Source organism: Schistocerca cancellata, chromosome 4 (genome assembly GCF_023864275.1).
Source record: "Schistocerca cancellata isolate TAMUIC-IGC-003103 chromosome 4, iqSchCanc2.1, whole genome shotgun sequence".
Lineage (NCBI taxonomy): Eukaryota > Metazoa > Arthropoda > Insecta > Orthoptera > Acrididae > Schistocerca > Schistocerca cancellata.
In genome coordinates, this window is record NC_064629.1 from 460,734,567 (window position 1) to 460,753,412 (window position 18,846).

At 41.3% G+C, this 18,846-nt stretch overlaps 1 non-coding gene across 1 annotated transcript; it reads right to left on the reverse strand.

Moving 5' to 3' along the window:
* Window positions 1–2,421: 2,421 nt before the first annotated feature.
* Window positions 2,422–2,496, reverse strand: Trnas-cga (transfer RNA serine (anticodon CGA)). Its single transcript has one exon. It is a non-coding gene; the product is annotated as a tRNA-Ser (tRNA).
* Between the last annotated feature and the right edge of the window lie 16,350 nt (window positions 2,497–18,846).

An 18,846-nucleotide genomic window follows, 5' to 3' on the forward strand; every position in this document is an offset into this window, starting at 1 on the left:
ACCTAAAGAAAATTCTCTGCTCATTTCAATGTAATTTAAAAATCATGATCCCATACCAAATACATCACTCAAAGCTCTCATAGTATCACAATGGTTCCGAAAAAATATGAACAGTTCACAAAGTACAGACAAAATACAATTTCATAAGTGTGAAGTTATCCAACTGTGTACTTGCGTAAACATGTGTTACTGATGTAGTAAAAAAAAAAAGTTTGTCCCTCTCAGTTAAATGATCAGATAGCTTTGTAATTCTGTGTTAGAGAAATATAGTACCGATGTGTAAAGCTGTATAAGCAAATATCATATTAGCTAGGACTCCTTGTGCTTGCCAAACACATGGTACACAAAGTAAGCGTGTACCCCCTTGAGGATTAATGTAATTATACCCTCAGGTGTTACAGATTACAGCAATGAAATGAAATGTATCACGGAAAACCTTTGTATCTTTGTAATTCAAAAACCTTTAAAAATAAATGTATTAAGTACAAAATTAATCACTCAAATACGTGTACTATAGCGCTGAACTGTGAGTCTTGTTGTAAGATAATCTCTGTCATTACTTAAGGGTAAAAAATGTGCCAAGTGTCGTAATTATCGTCGTCCGTAAGCGAAGTTCTGTAGAAGTCAATGTAATTACCTCATAATAAACAAAGTGAAATGCTATGCGTATAGATATCGTAGTTATTAAACTTATAGCCGTGATGAAGTAAGTACTGTTCTGTAACGTATTGTTCTGCTACGGAAAAAGCTGTCTCATTGTAGCTATACCACAAAAGTTACTACTAAAACATGTTTTACTTTCCAGAAGAATTCAGAAAAACTGTGCAGATATAAAACAGATACATCGCAAAAGCAACAATGTAAATTGTGTCATTCATTAGTAGCGTCGTGATATAATCGTGTAGCTGTCAAATAAACTAACCACTGTGTCATCTGGTATCTCTCAGAAAGTACTTTAAATCCAGAATGTATTTTCAAGTAAACCAAAATGTTGCATTAAAATCTCATTAGCAGTAGCGCTAAATGTTCTAATTATGTGAGCCTTACAGTCGTTACGTAATCGTGCAACTAACAAGCAAGAATGTACACACACAATAACACTGTGTCGTCTGTTCAGTATAACAATGCATTTGTAATTACTGTCTAAATAAGTTCCCTAGGTTCTTGACTGGGTGGTTAACTTTAAAACATAGTTGCATGTTAACAGTTTCTAAGTGTGACAAAGTGTACTAGTAGCATGAAGTGAAAAATTTGAAGGCAAAGACTAAGTTAAAAAAAACAGATTATCTCTCAATAAACGGTTTTACATGTGAAATGTGGTCCAATATTTTACGCTTTCTAGTGCGCAGAGTTTCAATTTCAAAGGAATTATCATGTTGTATACGTCGGTAAGGAATGCTAAAATTTTTCTCAGGTTAGTGTCTATGTTATTTTTCTCTGAGCCAGCCGGCGCACATGGCTGCCTGCGGTGCGAGTCATTATCTATCTCTTTTTTGGCGCGCATCGTTATTAGGATTAGGAGACCTAACTTCTACAAATTCACCTTGTCGAGAGGGCCCTGCTCTATTTGAATCCCGTCAGTTCTGATGAAATTCAGGTCTGTCGTTTTGTCGGTAGTTTACATAATTTCTTTTTTGTCGGTCATGTGGTGGAGAATTTCTCCCAGAATCGTAACTGCGCGGTGGACAGTTGCATCTGAAGTTATTCTGCCTCCCTTGATAATAATTACTTTGGTACCCATATTGTCTGTTTCTCTGATTGTCTCTGTCATAGTCATTACCAGCGAGAGGTGATCTTCCCATGTAGTTATTACTACTCTGCCAACGGTTGTCATACGGGTGGTGTCTGTTTTGGTGAAGATTTGTGTTGTAAGAATTGCCTTGTCATGTCCAGTTATTATTTCTTTCATCGCGGAATTGTGACGGATGTGACCAGTAATTGGTGTGTTCCTGTTTTAGCCGCCCGCGATTGTCAGTGTCAACTTCCAATTCCTGTAACAGTCCCTGTAAAGTTTCAATGTCGTATTTGCAACGTACTTCCAAAATAATATGTCGTAAATGTTCAGGCAATTTGATTAAGTAAATGCGGATGAGTTCTGAGGGGCTGTATGGGTTTGACAGATACTGATTCTTATGCAACATGTGTTCAAAATATTTCACAAGACTGGAAAATTCAGATTGTTGAAAGTGTTTCATCATCATTATGCTATGTTTTACTCGGTCTTGAGTAGCTTGAGACCAATATGCTCAGAGGAAGACATGATAAAATTCTCCTTCACTGTGACAATCGTGAATGACCGATCGCATTCTTACAGCTGGTTCATTCTCTAAGTTGCCACACATAAATTCTAACTTGTGCTCCAATGACCAGTTGGGAGGAAAACAATGAGAGAATTGAAACTTCCTGGTAGATTAAAACTGTGTGCCGGACCGAGACTCGAACTCGGGACCTTTGCCTTTCGCGGGCAAATGCTCTACCAACTGAGCTACCCAAGCACGACTCACGCCCCGTCCTCACAGCTTTACTTCTGCCAGTATCTTGTCTCCTACCTTCCAAACTTTACAGAAGCTCTCCTGCGAGGTAGGAGACGAGATACTGGCAGAAGTAAAGCTGTGAGGACGGGGCGTGAGTCTTGCTTGGGTTGCTCAGTTGGTAGAGCACTTGCCTGCGAAAGGCAAAGGTCCCGAGTTCGAGTCTCGGTCCGGCACACAGTTTTAATCTGCCAGGAAGTTTCATATCAGCGCACACTCCGCTGCAGAGTGAAAATCTGATAATGAGAGAATTGATGAAGCCATGCTTGTGGATGAATGTCGTTGCCAGAATTCTTAAATGTTTTGAATTTACGTGTCGTAATGAACAGCGTATAGTCAAAATCATCATGTCGGCGAGTCGCATATCGGTCATTGTTATTTCGTTTCGGCTGTTCTATTTCAAAATTCGGTGTACCTTGCCAATTTCTTTCATAATTTCCCAAGTGCCCTGTGTTATTATTTTGTGGCTGTTCCGTATTTCTATGTCCCTCTTCCCATATTGGAGCGCAAGTGTCCTCTGAAATATGTAATTCTTGTATTACCTGTGTCAACTGATCTTGTACTTCCTGAATTTTCCTTTTGTACTGTGTATTGATTTGATTTTGATTTTGTTTGAATTTTATAATTTGTTCATACTCTTCTGTGTCAGTGAAGGCTACGGGTCTTGTGTCATTCTGATCATCATCTGCCTTTGTAGATAAGTTAGTGAACTGATCTGAAAGTTCGGCTACTTTCTCTGATAGTGAACTGATTTCCTCAGTGTGTTTTCCTGAACCAAGTTTCAGAGTGTCCATTTGTGTTGAAATCGTATCTACTGTGTCCTATAAGTTTTCCTGAATTTTTGCAAGTTGCGTAACCGAATCGGTAGATGCAACTGAGTCAGTTTTAACTACCAAGGTGTCGTGATTTTCATGAACAATAGTTTGCAGTTCTTTTATGGCCACTTCGTGATTCTGTAATGCACTTTCATGACGCGAAAAAATAGGTTGAAAATGCTCACAAATTTGTGTTTTTACGTCATTACAGACTTTTTGACATTTTAAGTAACTCAGCAGTTAAACCTTCACGTGTTTGTTCAAGCGTTTGTTCCATTGAGTCAAACTTTTGAAGCTGTTGCTGTGTTTGTCTCTGATTTTGTTCCATCGTGTCTAACTTGCTGTGTTTGTCTCTGATATTGTTCCGTTGTGTCTAACTGTTGCTGTGTTTGTCTCTGATTTTGTTCCATCGTGTCGGGAGTGTCTCCCGACAGTACGCACTTGGCTGTTTTGACGTTTACTGACCGGAAGTTGTTTTCACGTGACGAGGCATCCTGTTCGAAGACGCCATTCATGTTGAATTGTTGATGTTTGCCTTGTGCTCCATTTAACTGCTTTCGTTGTTTGTTGCTGCTGTTCCGTTTTGTTATTGTTTCTTGTTATTGTTTAGTTTGTTTTAGTAAACATGAATGATTCCCAAGAAACGCTCTATCTACATCTACATCTATACTCCGCGAGCCACCTTACGGTGTGTGGCGGAGAGTACTTATTGTACCACTATCTGATCCCCCCTTCCCTGTTCCATTCACGAATTGTGCGTGGGAAGAACGACTGCTTGTAAGTCTCCGTATTTGCTCTAATTTCTCGGATCTTTTCGTTGTGATCATTACGCGAGATATATGTGGGCGGTAGTAATATGTTGCCCATCTCTTCCCGGAATGTGCTCTCTCGTAATTTCGATAATAAACCTCTCCGTATTGCGTAACGCCTTTCTTGAAGTGTCCGCCACTGGAGCTTGTTCAGCATCTCCGTAACGCTCTCGCGCTGACTAAATGTCCCCATGACGAATCGCGCTGCTTTTCGCTGGATCATGTCTATCTCTTCTATTAATCCAACCTGGTAAGGGTCCCATACTGATGAGCAATACTCAAGAATCGGACGAATAAGCGTTTTGTAAGCTACTTCTTTCGTCGATGAGTCACATTTTCTTAGAATTCTTTCTATGAATCTCAACCTGGCGCCTGCTTTTCCCACTATTTGTTTTATGTGATCATTCCACTTCAGATCGCTCCGGATAGTAACTCCTAAGTATTTTACGGTCGTTACCGCTTCCAATGATTTACCACCTATGGCATAATCGTACTGGAATGGATTTCTGCCCCTATGTATGCGCATTATATTACATTTATCTACGTTTAGGGAAAGCTGCCAGCTGTCGCACCATGCATTAATCCTCTGCAGGTCTTCCTGGAGTACGTACGAGTCTTCTGATGTTGCTACTTTCTTGTAGACAACCGTGTCATCTGCAAATAGCCTCACGGAGCTACCGATGTTGTCAACTAAGTCATTTATGTATATTGTAAACAATAAAGGTCCTATCACGCTTCCTTGCGGTACTCCCGAAATTACCTCTACATCTGCAGATTTTGAACCGTTAAGAATGACATGTTGTGTTCTTTCTTCTAGGAAATCCTGAATCCAATCACAAACCTGGTCCGATATTCCGTAAGCTCGTATTTTTTTCACTAAACGTAAGTGCGGAACCGTATCAAATGCCTTCCTGAAGTCCAGGAATACGGCATCAATCTGCTCGCCAGTGTCTACGGCACTGTGAATTTCTTGGGCAAATAGGGCGAGCTGAGTTTCACATGATCTCTGTTTGCGGAATCCATGTTGGTTATGATGAAGGAGATTTGTATTATCTAAGAACGTCATAATACGAGAACACAAAACATGTTCCATTATTCTACAACAGATTGACGTAAGCGAAATAGGCCTATAATTATTCGCATCTGATTTATGACCCTTCTTGAAAATGGGAACGACCTGCGCTTTCTTCCAGTCGCTAGGTACTTTACGTTCTTCCAGCGATCTACGATAAATTGCTGATAGAAAGGGGGCAAGTTCTTTAGCATAATCACTGTAGAATCTTAAGGGTATCTCGTCTGGTCCGGATGCTTTTCCGCTACTAAGTGATAGCAGTTGTTTTTCAATTCCGATATCGTTTATTTCAATATTTTCCATTTTGGCGTCCGTGCGACGGCTGAAGTCAGGGACCGTGTTACGATTTTCCGAAGTGAAACAGTTTCGGAACACTGAATTCAGTATTTCTGCCTTTCTTCGGTCGTCCTCTGTTTCGGTGCCATCGTGGTCAACGAGTGACTGAATAGGGGATTTAGATCCGCTTACCGATTTTACATATGACCAAAACTTTTTAGGGTTCTTGTTTAGATTGTTTGCCAATGTTTTATGTTCGAATTCGTTGAATGCTTCTCTCATTGCTCTCTTTACGCTCTTTTTCGCTTCGTTCAGCTTTTCCTTATCAGCTATGATTCGACTACTCTTAAACCTATGATGAAGCTTTCTTTGTTTCCGTAGTACCTTTCGTACATGATTGTTATACCACGGTGGATCTTTCCCCTCGCTTTGGACCTTAGTCGGTACGAACTTATCTAAGGCGTACTGGACGATGTTTCTGAATTTTTTCCATTTTTGTTCCACATCCTCTTCCTCAGAAATGAACGTTTGATGGTGGTCACTCAGATATTCTGCGATTTGTGCCCTATCACTCTTGTTAAGCAAATATATTTTCCTTCCTTTCTTGGCATTTCTTATTACACTTGTAGTTATTGATGCAACCACTGACTTATGATCACTGATACCCTCTTCTACATTCACGGAGTCGAAAAGTTCCGGTCTATTTGTTGCTATGAGGTCTAAAACGTTAGCTTCACGAGTTGGTTCTCTAACTATCTGCTCGAAGTAATTCTCGGACAAGGCAGTCAGGATAATGTCACAAGAGTCTCTGTCCCTGGCTCCAGTTCTGATTGTGTGACTATCCCATTCTATACCTGGTAGATTGAAGTCTCCCCCTATTACAATAGTATGATCACGAAACTTCTTCACGACGTTCTGCAGGTTCTCTCTGAGGCGCTCAACTACTACGGTTGCTGATGCAGGTGGTCTATAGAAGCATCCGACTATCATATCTGACCCACCTTTGATACTTAGCTTAACCCAGATTATTTCACATTCGCATTCGCTAATAACTTCACTGGATATTATTGAATTCTTTACTGCTATAAATACTCCTCCACCATTGGCGTTTATCCTATCCTTGCGGTATATATTCCATTCTGTGTCTAGGATTTCGTTACTGTTCACTTCCGGTTTTAACCAACTTTCCGTTCCTAATACTATATGCGCACTATTTCCTTCAATAAGAGATACTAATTCAGGAACCTTGCCCTGGATACTCCTGCAGTTTACCAATATTACGTTAACTTTTCCTGTTTTTGGTCTCTGAGGACGGACGTTCTTTATCAACGATGATAATGTCCTCTCTGGTAAGCCGTCAGGTATTTTATCGTTTCGCCCAAGGGGGGGTCCCTCTAACCTAAAAAACCCCCGTGTGCACGTCACACGTACTCTGCTACCCTAGTAGCTGCTTCCGGTGTGTAGTGCACGCCTGACCTGTCTAGGGGGGCCCTACAGTTCTCCACCCAATAACGGAGGTCGATGAATTTGCAACCATTATAGTCGCAGAGTCGTCTGAGCCTCTGGTTTAGACCCTCCACACGGCTCCAAACCAGAGGACCGCGATCGACTCTGGGCACTATGCTGCAGATATTAAGCTCAGCTTGCACTCCGCGTGCGATGCTGGTTGTCTTCACCAAATCAGCCAGCCGCCGGAAGGAACCAAGGATGGCCTCAGAACCCAAGCGGCAGGCGTCATTCGTTCCGACATGTGCTACTATCTGCAGCCGGTCACACCCAGTGCGTTCAATAGCTGCCGGAAGGGCCTCCTCCACATTACGGACGAGACCCCCCGGCAAGCACACCGAGTGCACACTGGCATTCTTCCCCGACCTACCCGCTATTTTCCTGAGGGGCTCCATAACCCGCCTAACGTTGGAGCTCCCTATAACTAATAGGCCCGCCCTCTGTGACTGTCGGGACCTTGCCGGAGAATCGGCCACTGGCCCAACAGGCGAGGCATCCTGTGGTGGCTCGGAAACGATGTCATCACCACTAGGAAGCACCCCGTACCTGTTGGAAAGGGGTAAGGCAGCTGCCACGCGGCCAGATCCCACCTTCGCCTTTCGGCCAGGCACGCGCGAGCCCACCACTGTCAGCCATTCACCCTGGAGTGATGGCTGACCGGTAAGATGCTCACTGCCGGAAGACGCAGCGACATCAGGGGTTCCATGTGATTCCAAGGCCACCGAAGTAGGCATAGGTCTCACCACAGTTGCCCCAACGCCACTACGAGTCGACGCCTGCGCCTCGAGCTCGATGAGCCTAACAGACAAAGCCTCCACCTGCCCCCGAAGAGTGGCCAATTCTCCTTGCGTCCGCTCACAACAACCACAGTCCCTACACATGACTATGTTTACCCTACCCTATACGGTGACAAATTCCCAAGATAATCTTCTGATGAGCTACTCTGATAATCAAGAAACACTCACTGAAATACGAGACGCGAAAACTACGCTAGGTTTTCCCAGAAAAACTATTTAAAAGCTAAGCGCAGCAAATAAGTACAAAAACGCTTTATACAAACAGTACTCGCTGCTGCTGGTGCTCTCGCTCTGGCTGTCACAAGACAACTGCTGATTCAAGTGACTAGTGGCTAACGGCCGCGAAACAAACAAAAGACGGTTTTAGGGCGCTTTCTGTTCTAAACGATCAAGAAAACACTAAGAAATCTAACACGAAAACTACGTAAAGTTTTATCAAGAACTGTTAGTTACTATGCAGAGCAGATAAACACAAATAGAATCCCTTCCTTAGTGGAAGGTCGTAAACAAAATGCAAAATAAACGCTTTATACAAACAGTACTCGCTGCTGCTGGTGCTCTCGCTCTGGCTGTCACAAGACAACTGAGGAATGCAGTGTGAGGAATGCAGTTCAGAGTTTAAAATGCGAAAGAACCTCTACGCCCATATGAGGAAAGTTCATGAACTTAATATCCATGTGTCTAAAAAAGGAAAAGGCAGTGAATTGTGTCCCCAGTGCGGAATTGCATTTATGAGATGCAGTTCATTAAAACGTCATCAAATAACTGTGCATGGCATGAAGTCGGAGGAAAACAGTCGGAAATGCCGCATTATTTGCCCACAGTTCTCTCTCTCGTTTCTCACCTATGACACACTGAGAACACATATTCAAGAGAACCATGACGTTAGTTTTGAGTGCCAGGAGATAGAATTTGGTTGTCTTGCAGGTTTGTTTTTTTATATTTATTGTGTTAGTCACGTTTTAGTAAGTTTTGTTGATCCCAAGTACATGACTTAAAAATACTGCCTTAACAGTTTTTTCAGACTTTGAAGAGTGGAAAATTTCTTACAAAAAAGTAAACCATGTTCGTTATGTAATGAATTGTTCGGAGCAGGAGCGATTAGAAAAACGTGTTCGATATTACCACTGCCATCCATCGCTCTTAAAATTTCAATTCTAAAGGAACAGGTGTCAGGTGTGTCAAAAGTATGGGCACGAATAAAATAGGCAGTACTTGTCCATCCAACATGCAAGTGACAATAACAGAGGACAAATGCTGCTTAAAAGTTTTTCCAAAACATATGGGACACACCCAAGATGTTGGAAGAACATTTCTGCATAGGAACGAGAGGGCAGAGTTGGCAGGTAAAATGGATTATGCTACACTTATGTACATGAAACATGAAATTATCAAATTTATTTGTGTGAACAGACGTAGGGTCTATCAATGTGCTTCATTTTTATTTCCTTTTTTTTCCTTTTTTCAGGATGGCTGTCACAGGGTGTTCCTGTTGGACGAGTTTTACAAGATGTCCGAAGTGCACCAATCGCTGCAAGTGTGGAGAGAATCCATCTCCTTGAGAAAAAAGATTTGCATAATATAAAAAGGGATTTTGATATTGGTTATGCAACGAAGAAGCATGAAAATGATCCAGTGAGTGTGAAATTGTGGGTTGAAGAAATGAAGAGACAAAGTGACAACCCAGTACTGTATTTCAAGCAGCAAAAACAAGTGGATCCTAATTTTCAAGATGAAGACTTCATTCTTATTATAATGACAGACTTTCAGGCCGAACAACTTCTAAGGTATGGAGAAGATAAAACGTGTGGATGGCACTCATGGCATGACTGCATACGATTTTCAACTTTTTACTATTGTCGTTGTTGATAGATATGGTGCTGGAATGCCAGTTGCATGTTGTTTTTCAAATAGGGGAGACATGTGATTACTGTCTTTTTATTTCAAATGTGTGAGAGGAAGGATGGGCACTTTAAAGACCAATGTGTTTATGTCTGACGATGCACCAGCATTTTATAATGCATGGTCAGCAGTAATGGGACCTGTGCCAAACCAGTTGCTGTGTTCTTGGCATATACAACGGAACTGGTCTCAGAATTTAAGGAGAATTTCTGGGGGTAGTGAGAAAAAATCAGCAGTGTTTAGTTCACTAAAGCGACTTCAGACTGAACTGGATATAGATGTTTTTAGTTCTAGTCTGGAGAAAGTGGTGGAAGACTTATTGAATGATCCGGATACTGCAGAATTTGGCAGGTACTTTCTTAAGATGTACTGCCAGCGAGTGGAAAAGTGGGCGTATTGTTTTAGGCACCGATTGGGCATTAATACAAACAATTACTTGGAGTCCCTACATAAAGTTATTAAATACAGTTATCTAGAAGGGAAAAAGTGCAGAAGGCTGGAAAAGTCATTAAATGCTTTGTTATGTTTAGTGAGAGACAAAGTATATGAGGGCTTAGTGAAGCTCTCAAAACGTAAACAGTGCTCTAGGGCGTCAAGCGTGAAAGCAAGCCACAACGATAGCTCAGCTATAACAAATGGGATGATTTTATGCAGGGGTGAAGGGTTGTGGGAAGTGCTTTCTTCCACTGGTTGTGTAGTGTATGTTGTTGTAAAAAATTCAGGACTGATATGCGAAAGAAAATGTTCACTTAAGTGTAACACCTGCAACATATGTGTACATTCGTATAAATGCAGCTGTTTAGACAACATTTTAAATTTTAACATATGTAAGCATATACATGCATGTGCCGAATCATTGTCTGGTGCTGTCCAGGAGAGTGAACAGTGTTCCTTGCCCTCTAGTGCAGACAATGAATATATGTCAGCATTGCTTTCTGGCAATTCAGAAAAATCTGCTGACACATTTGAACAGGATGTGATGTCTCACTGTGAAACTATAGTTGCACTCAGCAAAGGAACACAGTGTGGACAGGAGACTAAGGCCAAAGTATTGAAGGACCTGAAGAAGATCATTGGCAATCTTAATAAAGATTTTTCTTTCTCAGAAGAAAACACAGTAAACGTGAATGCGAAGATTGAATCTCAGGCTAGATTTTTTTCCACAAAGCAGAGAAGGATTTTGTGAGGGGTGATTAAGTGTTAAAAAAAAGTAAACTCCAGGTTGGAATATCAACAGTATTAGGAAAAAAATAAGTTTGCCACTCACTGTAAAGGTGACATGTTGAGTTGCAGACAGGCACAATGTAAAGAATGTTACACATTTAATTTTTGGCCAAAGCCTTCTCCAGAAAACAAAACACAAACAGATTAACACTAGCAAGCACATTTGACCAATATCTCCCACTGCAGATAGTGGAGATGTGTGCAGGGAGTGTGCTTGCGTGTGTAAATCTTTTTGTGTTTTCTTTTCTGAAGAAGTCTATGGCCAACAGCTAAATGTGTAACTGTCTTTACATTGTGCCTGTTTGCAACTCAACATGTCACCTTTACAGTGAATAGCAAACTATCCATTTCCTAATATTGTTAATGCACATAAAGGTGGTCTTGTACATTACGGCAATTTGTGTGTGTGTGTGTGTGTGTGTGTGTGTGTGTGTGTGAGAGAGAGAGAGAGAGAGAGAGAGAGAGAGAGATTCCATGTAGTTGAAGGCGAATAAAAATTTAAATTTACTTGTGCATTTTTTGAGTTTTGTTAATCATGGTATACTAAAATAATGCTGTCCCACCATCTTGGCTCATTCAAACTGTATTCTATAATTCAGTGATATCTAATTGTGTAAATAAAACTGAATTGCACAATGTAACATTATAATTGGTCTGTATCAGTGTTTGGTAAAGGATTTGAGTTAACAAAAGAACAAAGAAAGTAATGGAATTTGTCATGATTTTACTACTGTGTTTGAGCACAAAAATCAAGGATTTAGTGTCAAGCTACAGCAAGTCTTAGTTTCTATGTAAAAGAAAACTGGCTGAAATTCTCAAAAGTGCTTAAATGTCATGTCTGTTATGACAAAATACTTCACCACACACAGAGTTTGCCTGTGTTGCGACATTTTTTTGGTCTTCTGTGGATAGCTATAATCAAATTTGGTTTTGATAGTCTGAAATAACTCTTTAAATGCATTAATCACAGCCATTTCTTGTAATCCCACCTGTGAGTCTACTGCAGATAGCGCTGTTTGAAAAGCGTTTAATGTTTCCTTGTTAATGATCCTTTTTGTGAATACATAATTAGAATGCTAGGAAACAGCTGGTTGATTATTAGTTCTCTTTGTAGAAAGTCCCATGACTAGTGCTCTGTTGGCAGACGTCATTGGGTCAACTAAAGTCATCTCATAGTCCCATGTATTTAGATTTGGGATAACAGTGTCAAGGCAGGCATCACCTCTGGTTGCTAAATGACATGCTACAAATAGTCCATAAATTGTTAATAGATTCATAAATTTTCCTCCTTAGAACTCTCCTTGCAAAAGCGTACATTGAAATGAACACCCAGTGCAATTTCTGATTTCAAGTGCATAAAATAGCACAGCCAAGATTCTATTTAGATGAGAAAATTTTCAAAGTTGCCATCTGGAGAATGGTATACTAGACAACAATTATTATAATAAGATTTAGTAAGTCCAAAGCAGCCAACTCAAAATCTAGGTCTACACAGTAGCTTTTTAAATCAACTTCTTTAACACTAGATTTTCTGTTGGTATATTTAGATACACCACCGAAGGAAGCAGGTGTTCTGCACCATGCACTTATTGAATTTAGGCATTCAATTCAGTTATACTACCCTGCTTCTTGTGCTGATAACCAATGTTTACACACACAATAAAATTGGCTTCACTTCTATAAAAAGTGATAACACATTAAGTTTAGTTCTAAGATACAGGCATTATGGGAGTAACTTTCTGAGCAGTATGTGACCCGTTTACACTTAATTCTTCTTTCTGTTTGTTACAGAAAAGATTATTTCACAGGAATATTGGCAACACTATGGAATAAAAAAAACGATACATCACAATATTTTTGGGCCATGTAGCATTATCCATTACATTATATCTAAGCTCAGGGTAAACACCTTCCAGATTTTCAGCCTTTTCTTTTTTTTTTTTTTTTTTTTTTTTGGAAGCTAAAGACGTTTTCTAGAGTTGTACAAATTATGACTCTGTTCAGGTCTAGCCATGATCTTTTTTCACCATACAGCATTCCTTATGCAGGTTTTCAACAGGGCTGGAACCATACTATGGCTACTTAAAAGCCGCTTTTCGTCGTCCAAAATATTAAAAATACTTCATATTCCCCGGTTTGGTCCCCCTACATGTGAATGCGAAATAAACCGAGGTAGCAGACTTAAGAGCAGTATAGCCTTGTGTTAACCTTTTAACCACATTTATTTTCCATATTTTACGCACATTTCGTTATAACAACTAAGATCCAGAAAGAAAGGAAAAAAAACCTGACACTAATCGGCAGAATATTTCGGCGAATGTGTACGCACATATATCAATTAAGTAAATTTCAGTATGGGCCTACTGCGGAACTTTTACACTATTCTGTTTATTGAACATGAAGGACTAAATCATAAGATGGAAATTACTTCGTGCTTAATTAATTCCTTCAGTATTCACGTGTGCAACTCAGTGATCTCCATACTGATGCAACTGCACTGCATGAAAACCGTCCTCGCAGCAAAGTGTTTACTGATAGGACAGTCACGTGACTTCCGGCAGCCAAACGTCAAAACAGCCAAGTGCGTACTGTCGGGAGACACTCCCCCATCGTGTCTAACTGTTGCTGTGTTTGTCTCTGATATTGTTCCATCGTGTCTAACTGTTGCTGTGTTTGTCTCTGATTTTGTTTCATTTGTTGCATTAATTGCAATGATAATGTATTTGTGTCTGGAATCTATTCCTCTATGCTTTTCGGCACTGCATTTGCACCGGCAACATTCACATTTTGACAAGCAGAAAATGTGTCTTGACTTATTTGAGAAAACGGTGAGGACCCAAAACCTGAATCTACAGTATTTACAAGATTGTGTCCTGTCATTTCGGATTCCTGAGGCGACCTGTTGTCGACCGATCGATCGATAATGCTTCCCCGTTCACTAATTGTTTCACTGTCTACACCATTATTTATTGCCTGGTCCATTTCCCTATGCACAGTTACCAAATTACTATTCTGAATATTTATTAATTCATTACACGGTGGCGCTAACACACTACTCTCGTCTTCACTGTCATTTCTCAACTTACTTTGCAGCCTAGTGTTCCGTTTATCACATGCCATAATTGTCACAATATTTCACACGGTAACACAGAAAAGCACAATTTGAGGAGCAAAAAGTGAAAACACATTAAAATAGCACTGAAAATAATATCCAATTAATTGGAAGCGCGGCTGCGAAATACTTGGTGCAAATCTACATGCATGTCACAACTGTTTTACACTACAACAATGAAAAACAACAACTACAAAGAAAATTATCTTTACAATTACACGCTAGCAATAAACAATAACTACACTAATTACTCAAACTACAAGGAAAAAATCAGAAGATTCCAATGAGGTATCCTCGGCTAAGGGTCGACATATGAAACATCCCCTTAGAAAATTTAATGAATTACTGTGCTGGTAAACCCCTTACGTTATTTAATTTTCAAACAGCTGAGCAGAACTGAACATACTCAGACATTTCTCTCTTTGCTTATTCTGATCAACACTAAACTGACACACTATATTTTTGGCGCAACGCAATCTGACTTTCAACAATCCCTACAAAAGAATGGCCCTGACTCACAATAACCTATAACTTTCATGAATCACTTATCTCACAAAAATCTTCGTTACTCGAAGTACAGCGAGCGCCAATACTGCCAGCTAATTAAAATATTCTAACTACTGAAGGCACTAACTTCTGATAGGCATAGTTAGCAAATGAAGGTTTTTGATAGAGAACAAACAATGTATTTACCTTAATAATGTTCAAAAGTCACCATATATAATCAGTTCATGATATCCAGTATTACAAATTAACTCTTTCTGGCGGACACACGTCCAGATCGTCCGCTCTTAAAACTCCGCCATCTCTCTCCCCATATCCACCACTGCTGGAGGCTCACCTCCAACTGCACAACGCTACGCGCTGTTCACATCCAACTGCCCAACACTACAATATTGACTATTCCAACAATGCCAACCAGCCACAGACTTCACACAGAACAGTCAGTGATTTTCATATAGAGCGCTACGTGGCGTTACCAACATAAAAACCTTAACAGCCTACTTACAATCTGAGTCTGGCGTCTGCTTCTTGCACTATTTGTTTTATGCGCTCATTCCACTTAAGGCTGGCTCTGAGCACTATGGGACTTAACATCTGAGGTCATCAGTCCCCTAGAACTTAGAACTAGTTAAACCTAACTAACCTAAGGACATCACACACATCCATGCCCGAGGCAGGATTCGAACCTGCGACCGTAGCGGTCGCGCAGCTCCAGACTGTAGCGCCTAGAACCGCTCGGCCACTTCGGCCGGCATTCCACTTAAGGTCGCTCTAGATAGTTACCCCTAGACATTTTACGCTAGATACTGTTTCCAATGGTTTATCATCAATAGTGTAGCTGTACAGTAGTGGATTTCTTTCCCTGCGTGTACGCAGTATGTTACATTTATTTATGTTCAGGGTCAACTGCCAGAGGCTGCACCATTTACCACTTATCTAGGGGTCATTCTGCAAACCGTTACTATCTTCTGGCTTTGCTACTTTGTTATAGCCAACCACATCATCTGCGAACGGCCTTAAACAGCATCCGACACTTTCTACTAGATCATTTATATATATTATAAACAATAACGGTCCTATCACACTTCCTTGGGGTGCTCAGGAAATTACCTTTATATTTGTCGATTTGGTCATGTTGAGAGTGACATGTTGACTTCTGTCTGCAAGGAAGTCTTTAATCCAGTCGCAAATCTGCTCCGACACTCGATAATCTCGTTTTTCTTTTTTCACCATACGGCAGAGCGAGACGGTGTCAAATGCCTTCCTGAAGTCAAGGAACACGGCATGTACCTGGGCGCCGTTGTCTACGGCGCTGTGGATCTCATGGAGGAAAAGAGCATGCTGAGTTTCGCAGGAACTCTTTTTGCGCTATACATATTTATTTTTATAGAGGAGATTTTCATTCTCCAAAAAGATCATAACTCTTGAGTATACAACATGTCCCATAATTCAACGCATCATATTGACGTCAACGATATACACTACTGGCCATTAAAATTGCTACACCAAGAAGAAATGCAGATGATAAACGGGTATTCATTGGACAAATATATTATACTAGAACTGACATGTGATTACATTTTTACGCAATTTGGGTGAATAGATCCTGAGAAATCAGTACCCAGAACAACCACCTCTGGCCGTAATAACGGCCTCGATAGGCCTGGGCATTGAGTCAAACAGAGCTTGGTTGGCGTGTACAGGTATAGCTGCTCATGCAGCTTCAACACGATACCACAGTTCATCAAGTGTAGTGACTGGGTATTGTGACGAGCCAGTTGCTCGGCCACCATTGACCAAACGTTTTCAATTGGTGAGAGATCTGGAGAATGTGCTGGGCAGGGCAGCAGTCGAACATTTTTTGTATCCAGAAAGGCCCGCACAGGACCTGCAAAATGCGGTCGGGCATTATCCTGCTGAAATGTAGGGTTTCGCAGGGATCGAATGAAGGGTAGAGCCACGGGTCGTAACACATCTGAAATGTAACGTCCACTGTTCAAAGTGTCATCAATGCGAACAAGAGATGACCGAGACGCGTAACCAACGGCACCCCATATCATCACGCCGGGTGATAGGCCGGTATGGCGATGACGAATACACGCTTCTAATGTGCGTTCACCGCGATATCGCCAAACACGGATACGACCATCATGATGCTGTAAACAGAACCTGGATTCATCCGAAAAAATGACGTTTTGCCATTCGTGCACCCAGGTTCGTCGTTCAGTACACCATCGCAGGCGCTCCTGTCTGTGATGCAGCGTCAAGGGTAACCGCAGCCATGGTCTCCGAGCAGATAGTCCATGCTGCTGCAAACGTCGTCGAACTGTTCGTGCAGATGGTTGTTGTCTTGCAAACGTCCCCATCTGTTAACTCAGGGATCGAGACGTGGCTGCACGATCCGTTACAGCCATGCGAATAAGATGCCTGTCATCTCGACTGCTGGTGATACGGGGCCGTTGGGATCCAGCACGGCATTCCGTATTACCCTCCTGAACCCACCGATTCCATATTCTGCTAACAGTCATTGGATCTCGACCAACGCGAGCAGCAATGTCGCGATACGATAAACCGCCATAGCAACAGGCTACAATCCGACTTTTATCAAAGTCGGAAACGTGACGGTACGCATTTCTCCTCCTTACACAAGGCATCACAACAACGTTTCACCAGGCAACGCCGGTCAACTGCTGTTTGTGTATCAGAAATCGGTTGAAAACTTTCCTCATGTCAGCACGTTGTAGGTGTCGCCACCGGCGCCAACCTTGTGTGAATGCTCTGAAAAGCTAATCATTTGAAAATCACAGCATCTTCTTCCTGTCGGTGAAATTTCGCGTCTGTAGCACGTAATCTTCGTGGTGTAGCAATTTTAATGACCAGCAGTGTAGATCTATAATTGTGTGCATCTATCCTACGGCCCTTCTTATAACCGGGAATGACGTGCACTTTCTTCCAGTGGCTAGGTACCATTCGCTGTTCAAACGAAAAATTGCTACTAGAAGGGGAGCAAATTCTTTCTCATAATCTTGGTATAATCTTATGGGTGTCTTATCTGGTCCTGACACCTTTCCACTACTAAGCGATTGTAGTTCTTTTTCTATTCCGCGATCGTTTATCTCAATATCTGCCATTTAGACGATAGTACGACGATTGAACGGAGGGGTCATGTTACGGTCTTCTGCGGTGAAATAATTACGGAAGACTTAATTCAGTATTTCGGCCTTCTCTATTATCTATTGTTTAGGTGCCATTATAGTCACTAAATGAACTAATAGATGAGTTTGACCCACTTACTGATTTTACTCTGAACATACTCGTCTAGGGAATATTGCAAGATGCCTTTGAATTTTTTCCATTTGTTCTCCACATCTTCGTCCTCATCACCGAATATTTGATGCTGACCGCTCAGATACTCTGAAACATGAAGTTTGTCAGTCTTGGTAAGAAAAATATCTTCCTATCTTTGTTAACAGTCTTTGTTAGACCCGTTTTCATAGATGCTGTCACAGCCTTATGATCACTGATAGCTTCATCTGCATTAAGTGATTTGATAAGTTCAGGTCTGTTTGTTGCCAGAAGGTCTAAGACGTTACCCTCACGAGTTGGTTCTGTGATTATCCGCTTAAGGTAATTTTCGGGCAAGATGCCCCGAACAATGTTACACGAATCCCTGTCTCTGGCACCACTTTTGATAGCGTGACACTCCCAGTCTATACCCGGCATGTTGGTCACCCGCTATTACAACGGCATGATCAGGAAAATTACTAACGATATTCTGCAAGTTTTGTCTGAAACGCTCTACCACTAGAGCTCCTGAAGCAGAAGGTCTATAAAGGCATCCGATTACCGTTTTTGACCGATCTTTGATACTTAACTTCGCCCAGATTAATTCACAGTCGGAATCCGTGATAACCCCGATAGATTTTTATCGAATTGTTTACTGCAATAAACACGCTGCTACCATTGGCGACAAACTTATCTTTACGATAAAAATCATATTAACCTTTTCTGTCTCTGATCTGCGACGTCGAACATTCTTTGAGGACATTGTGACTAATTTAGTAGGCAAATCATCGTTGATCACAAGGGAGGATTTCTATAACATAAAAAAGGTCCCACGTACACGTCGCACGTACTCCGCTACCTCAGCAGCCATTTCCTGCGTGTGGTGCACGCTTGCCCTACTACTGGGAACCCTACAATTCTGCACCCTATAGCGGAGGTCGAGAAATTTTCATTCGATACCGTCGCAGAGTCATCTGAGCCTCTGGTTTAGACCCTCCATTCTGCTCCAAACC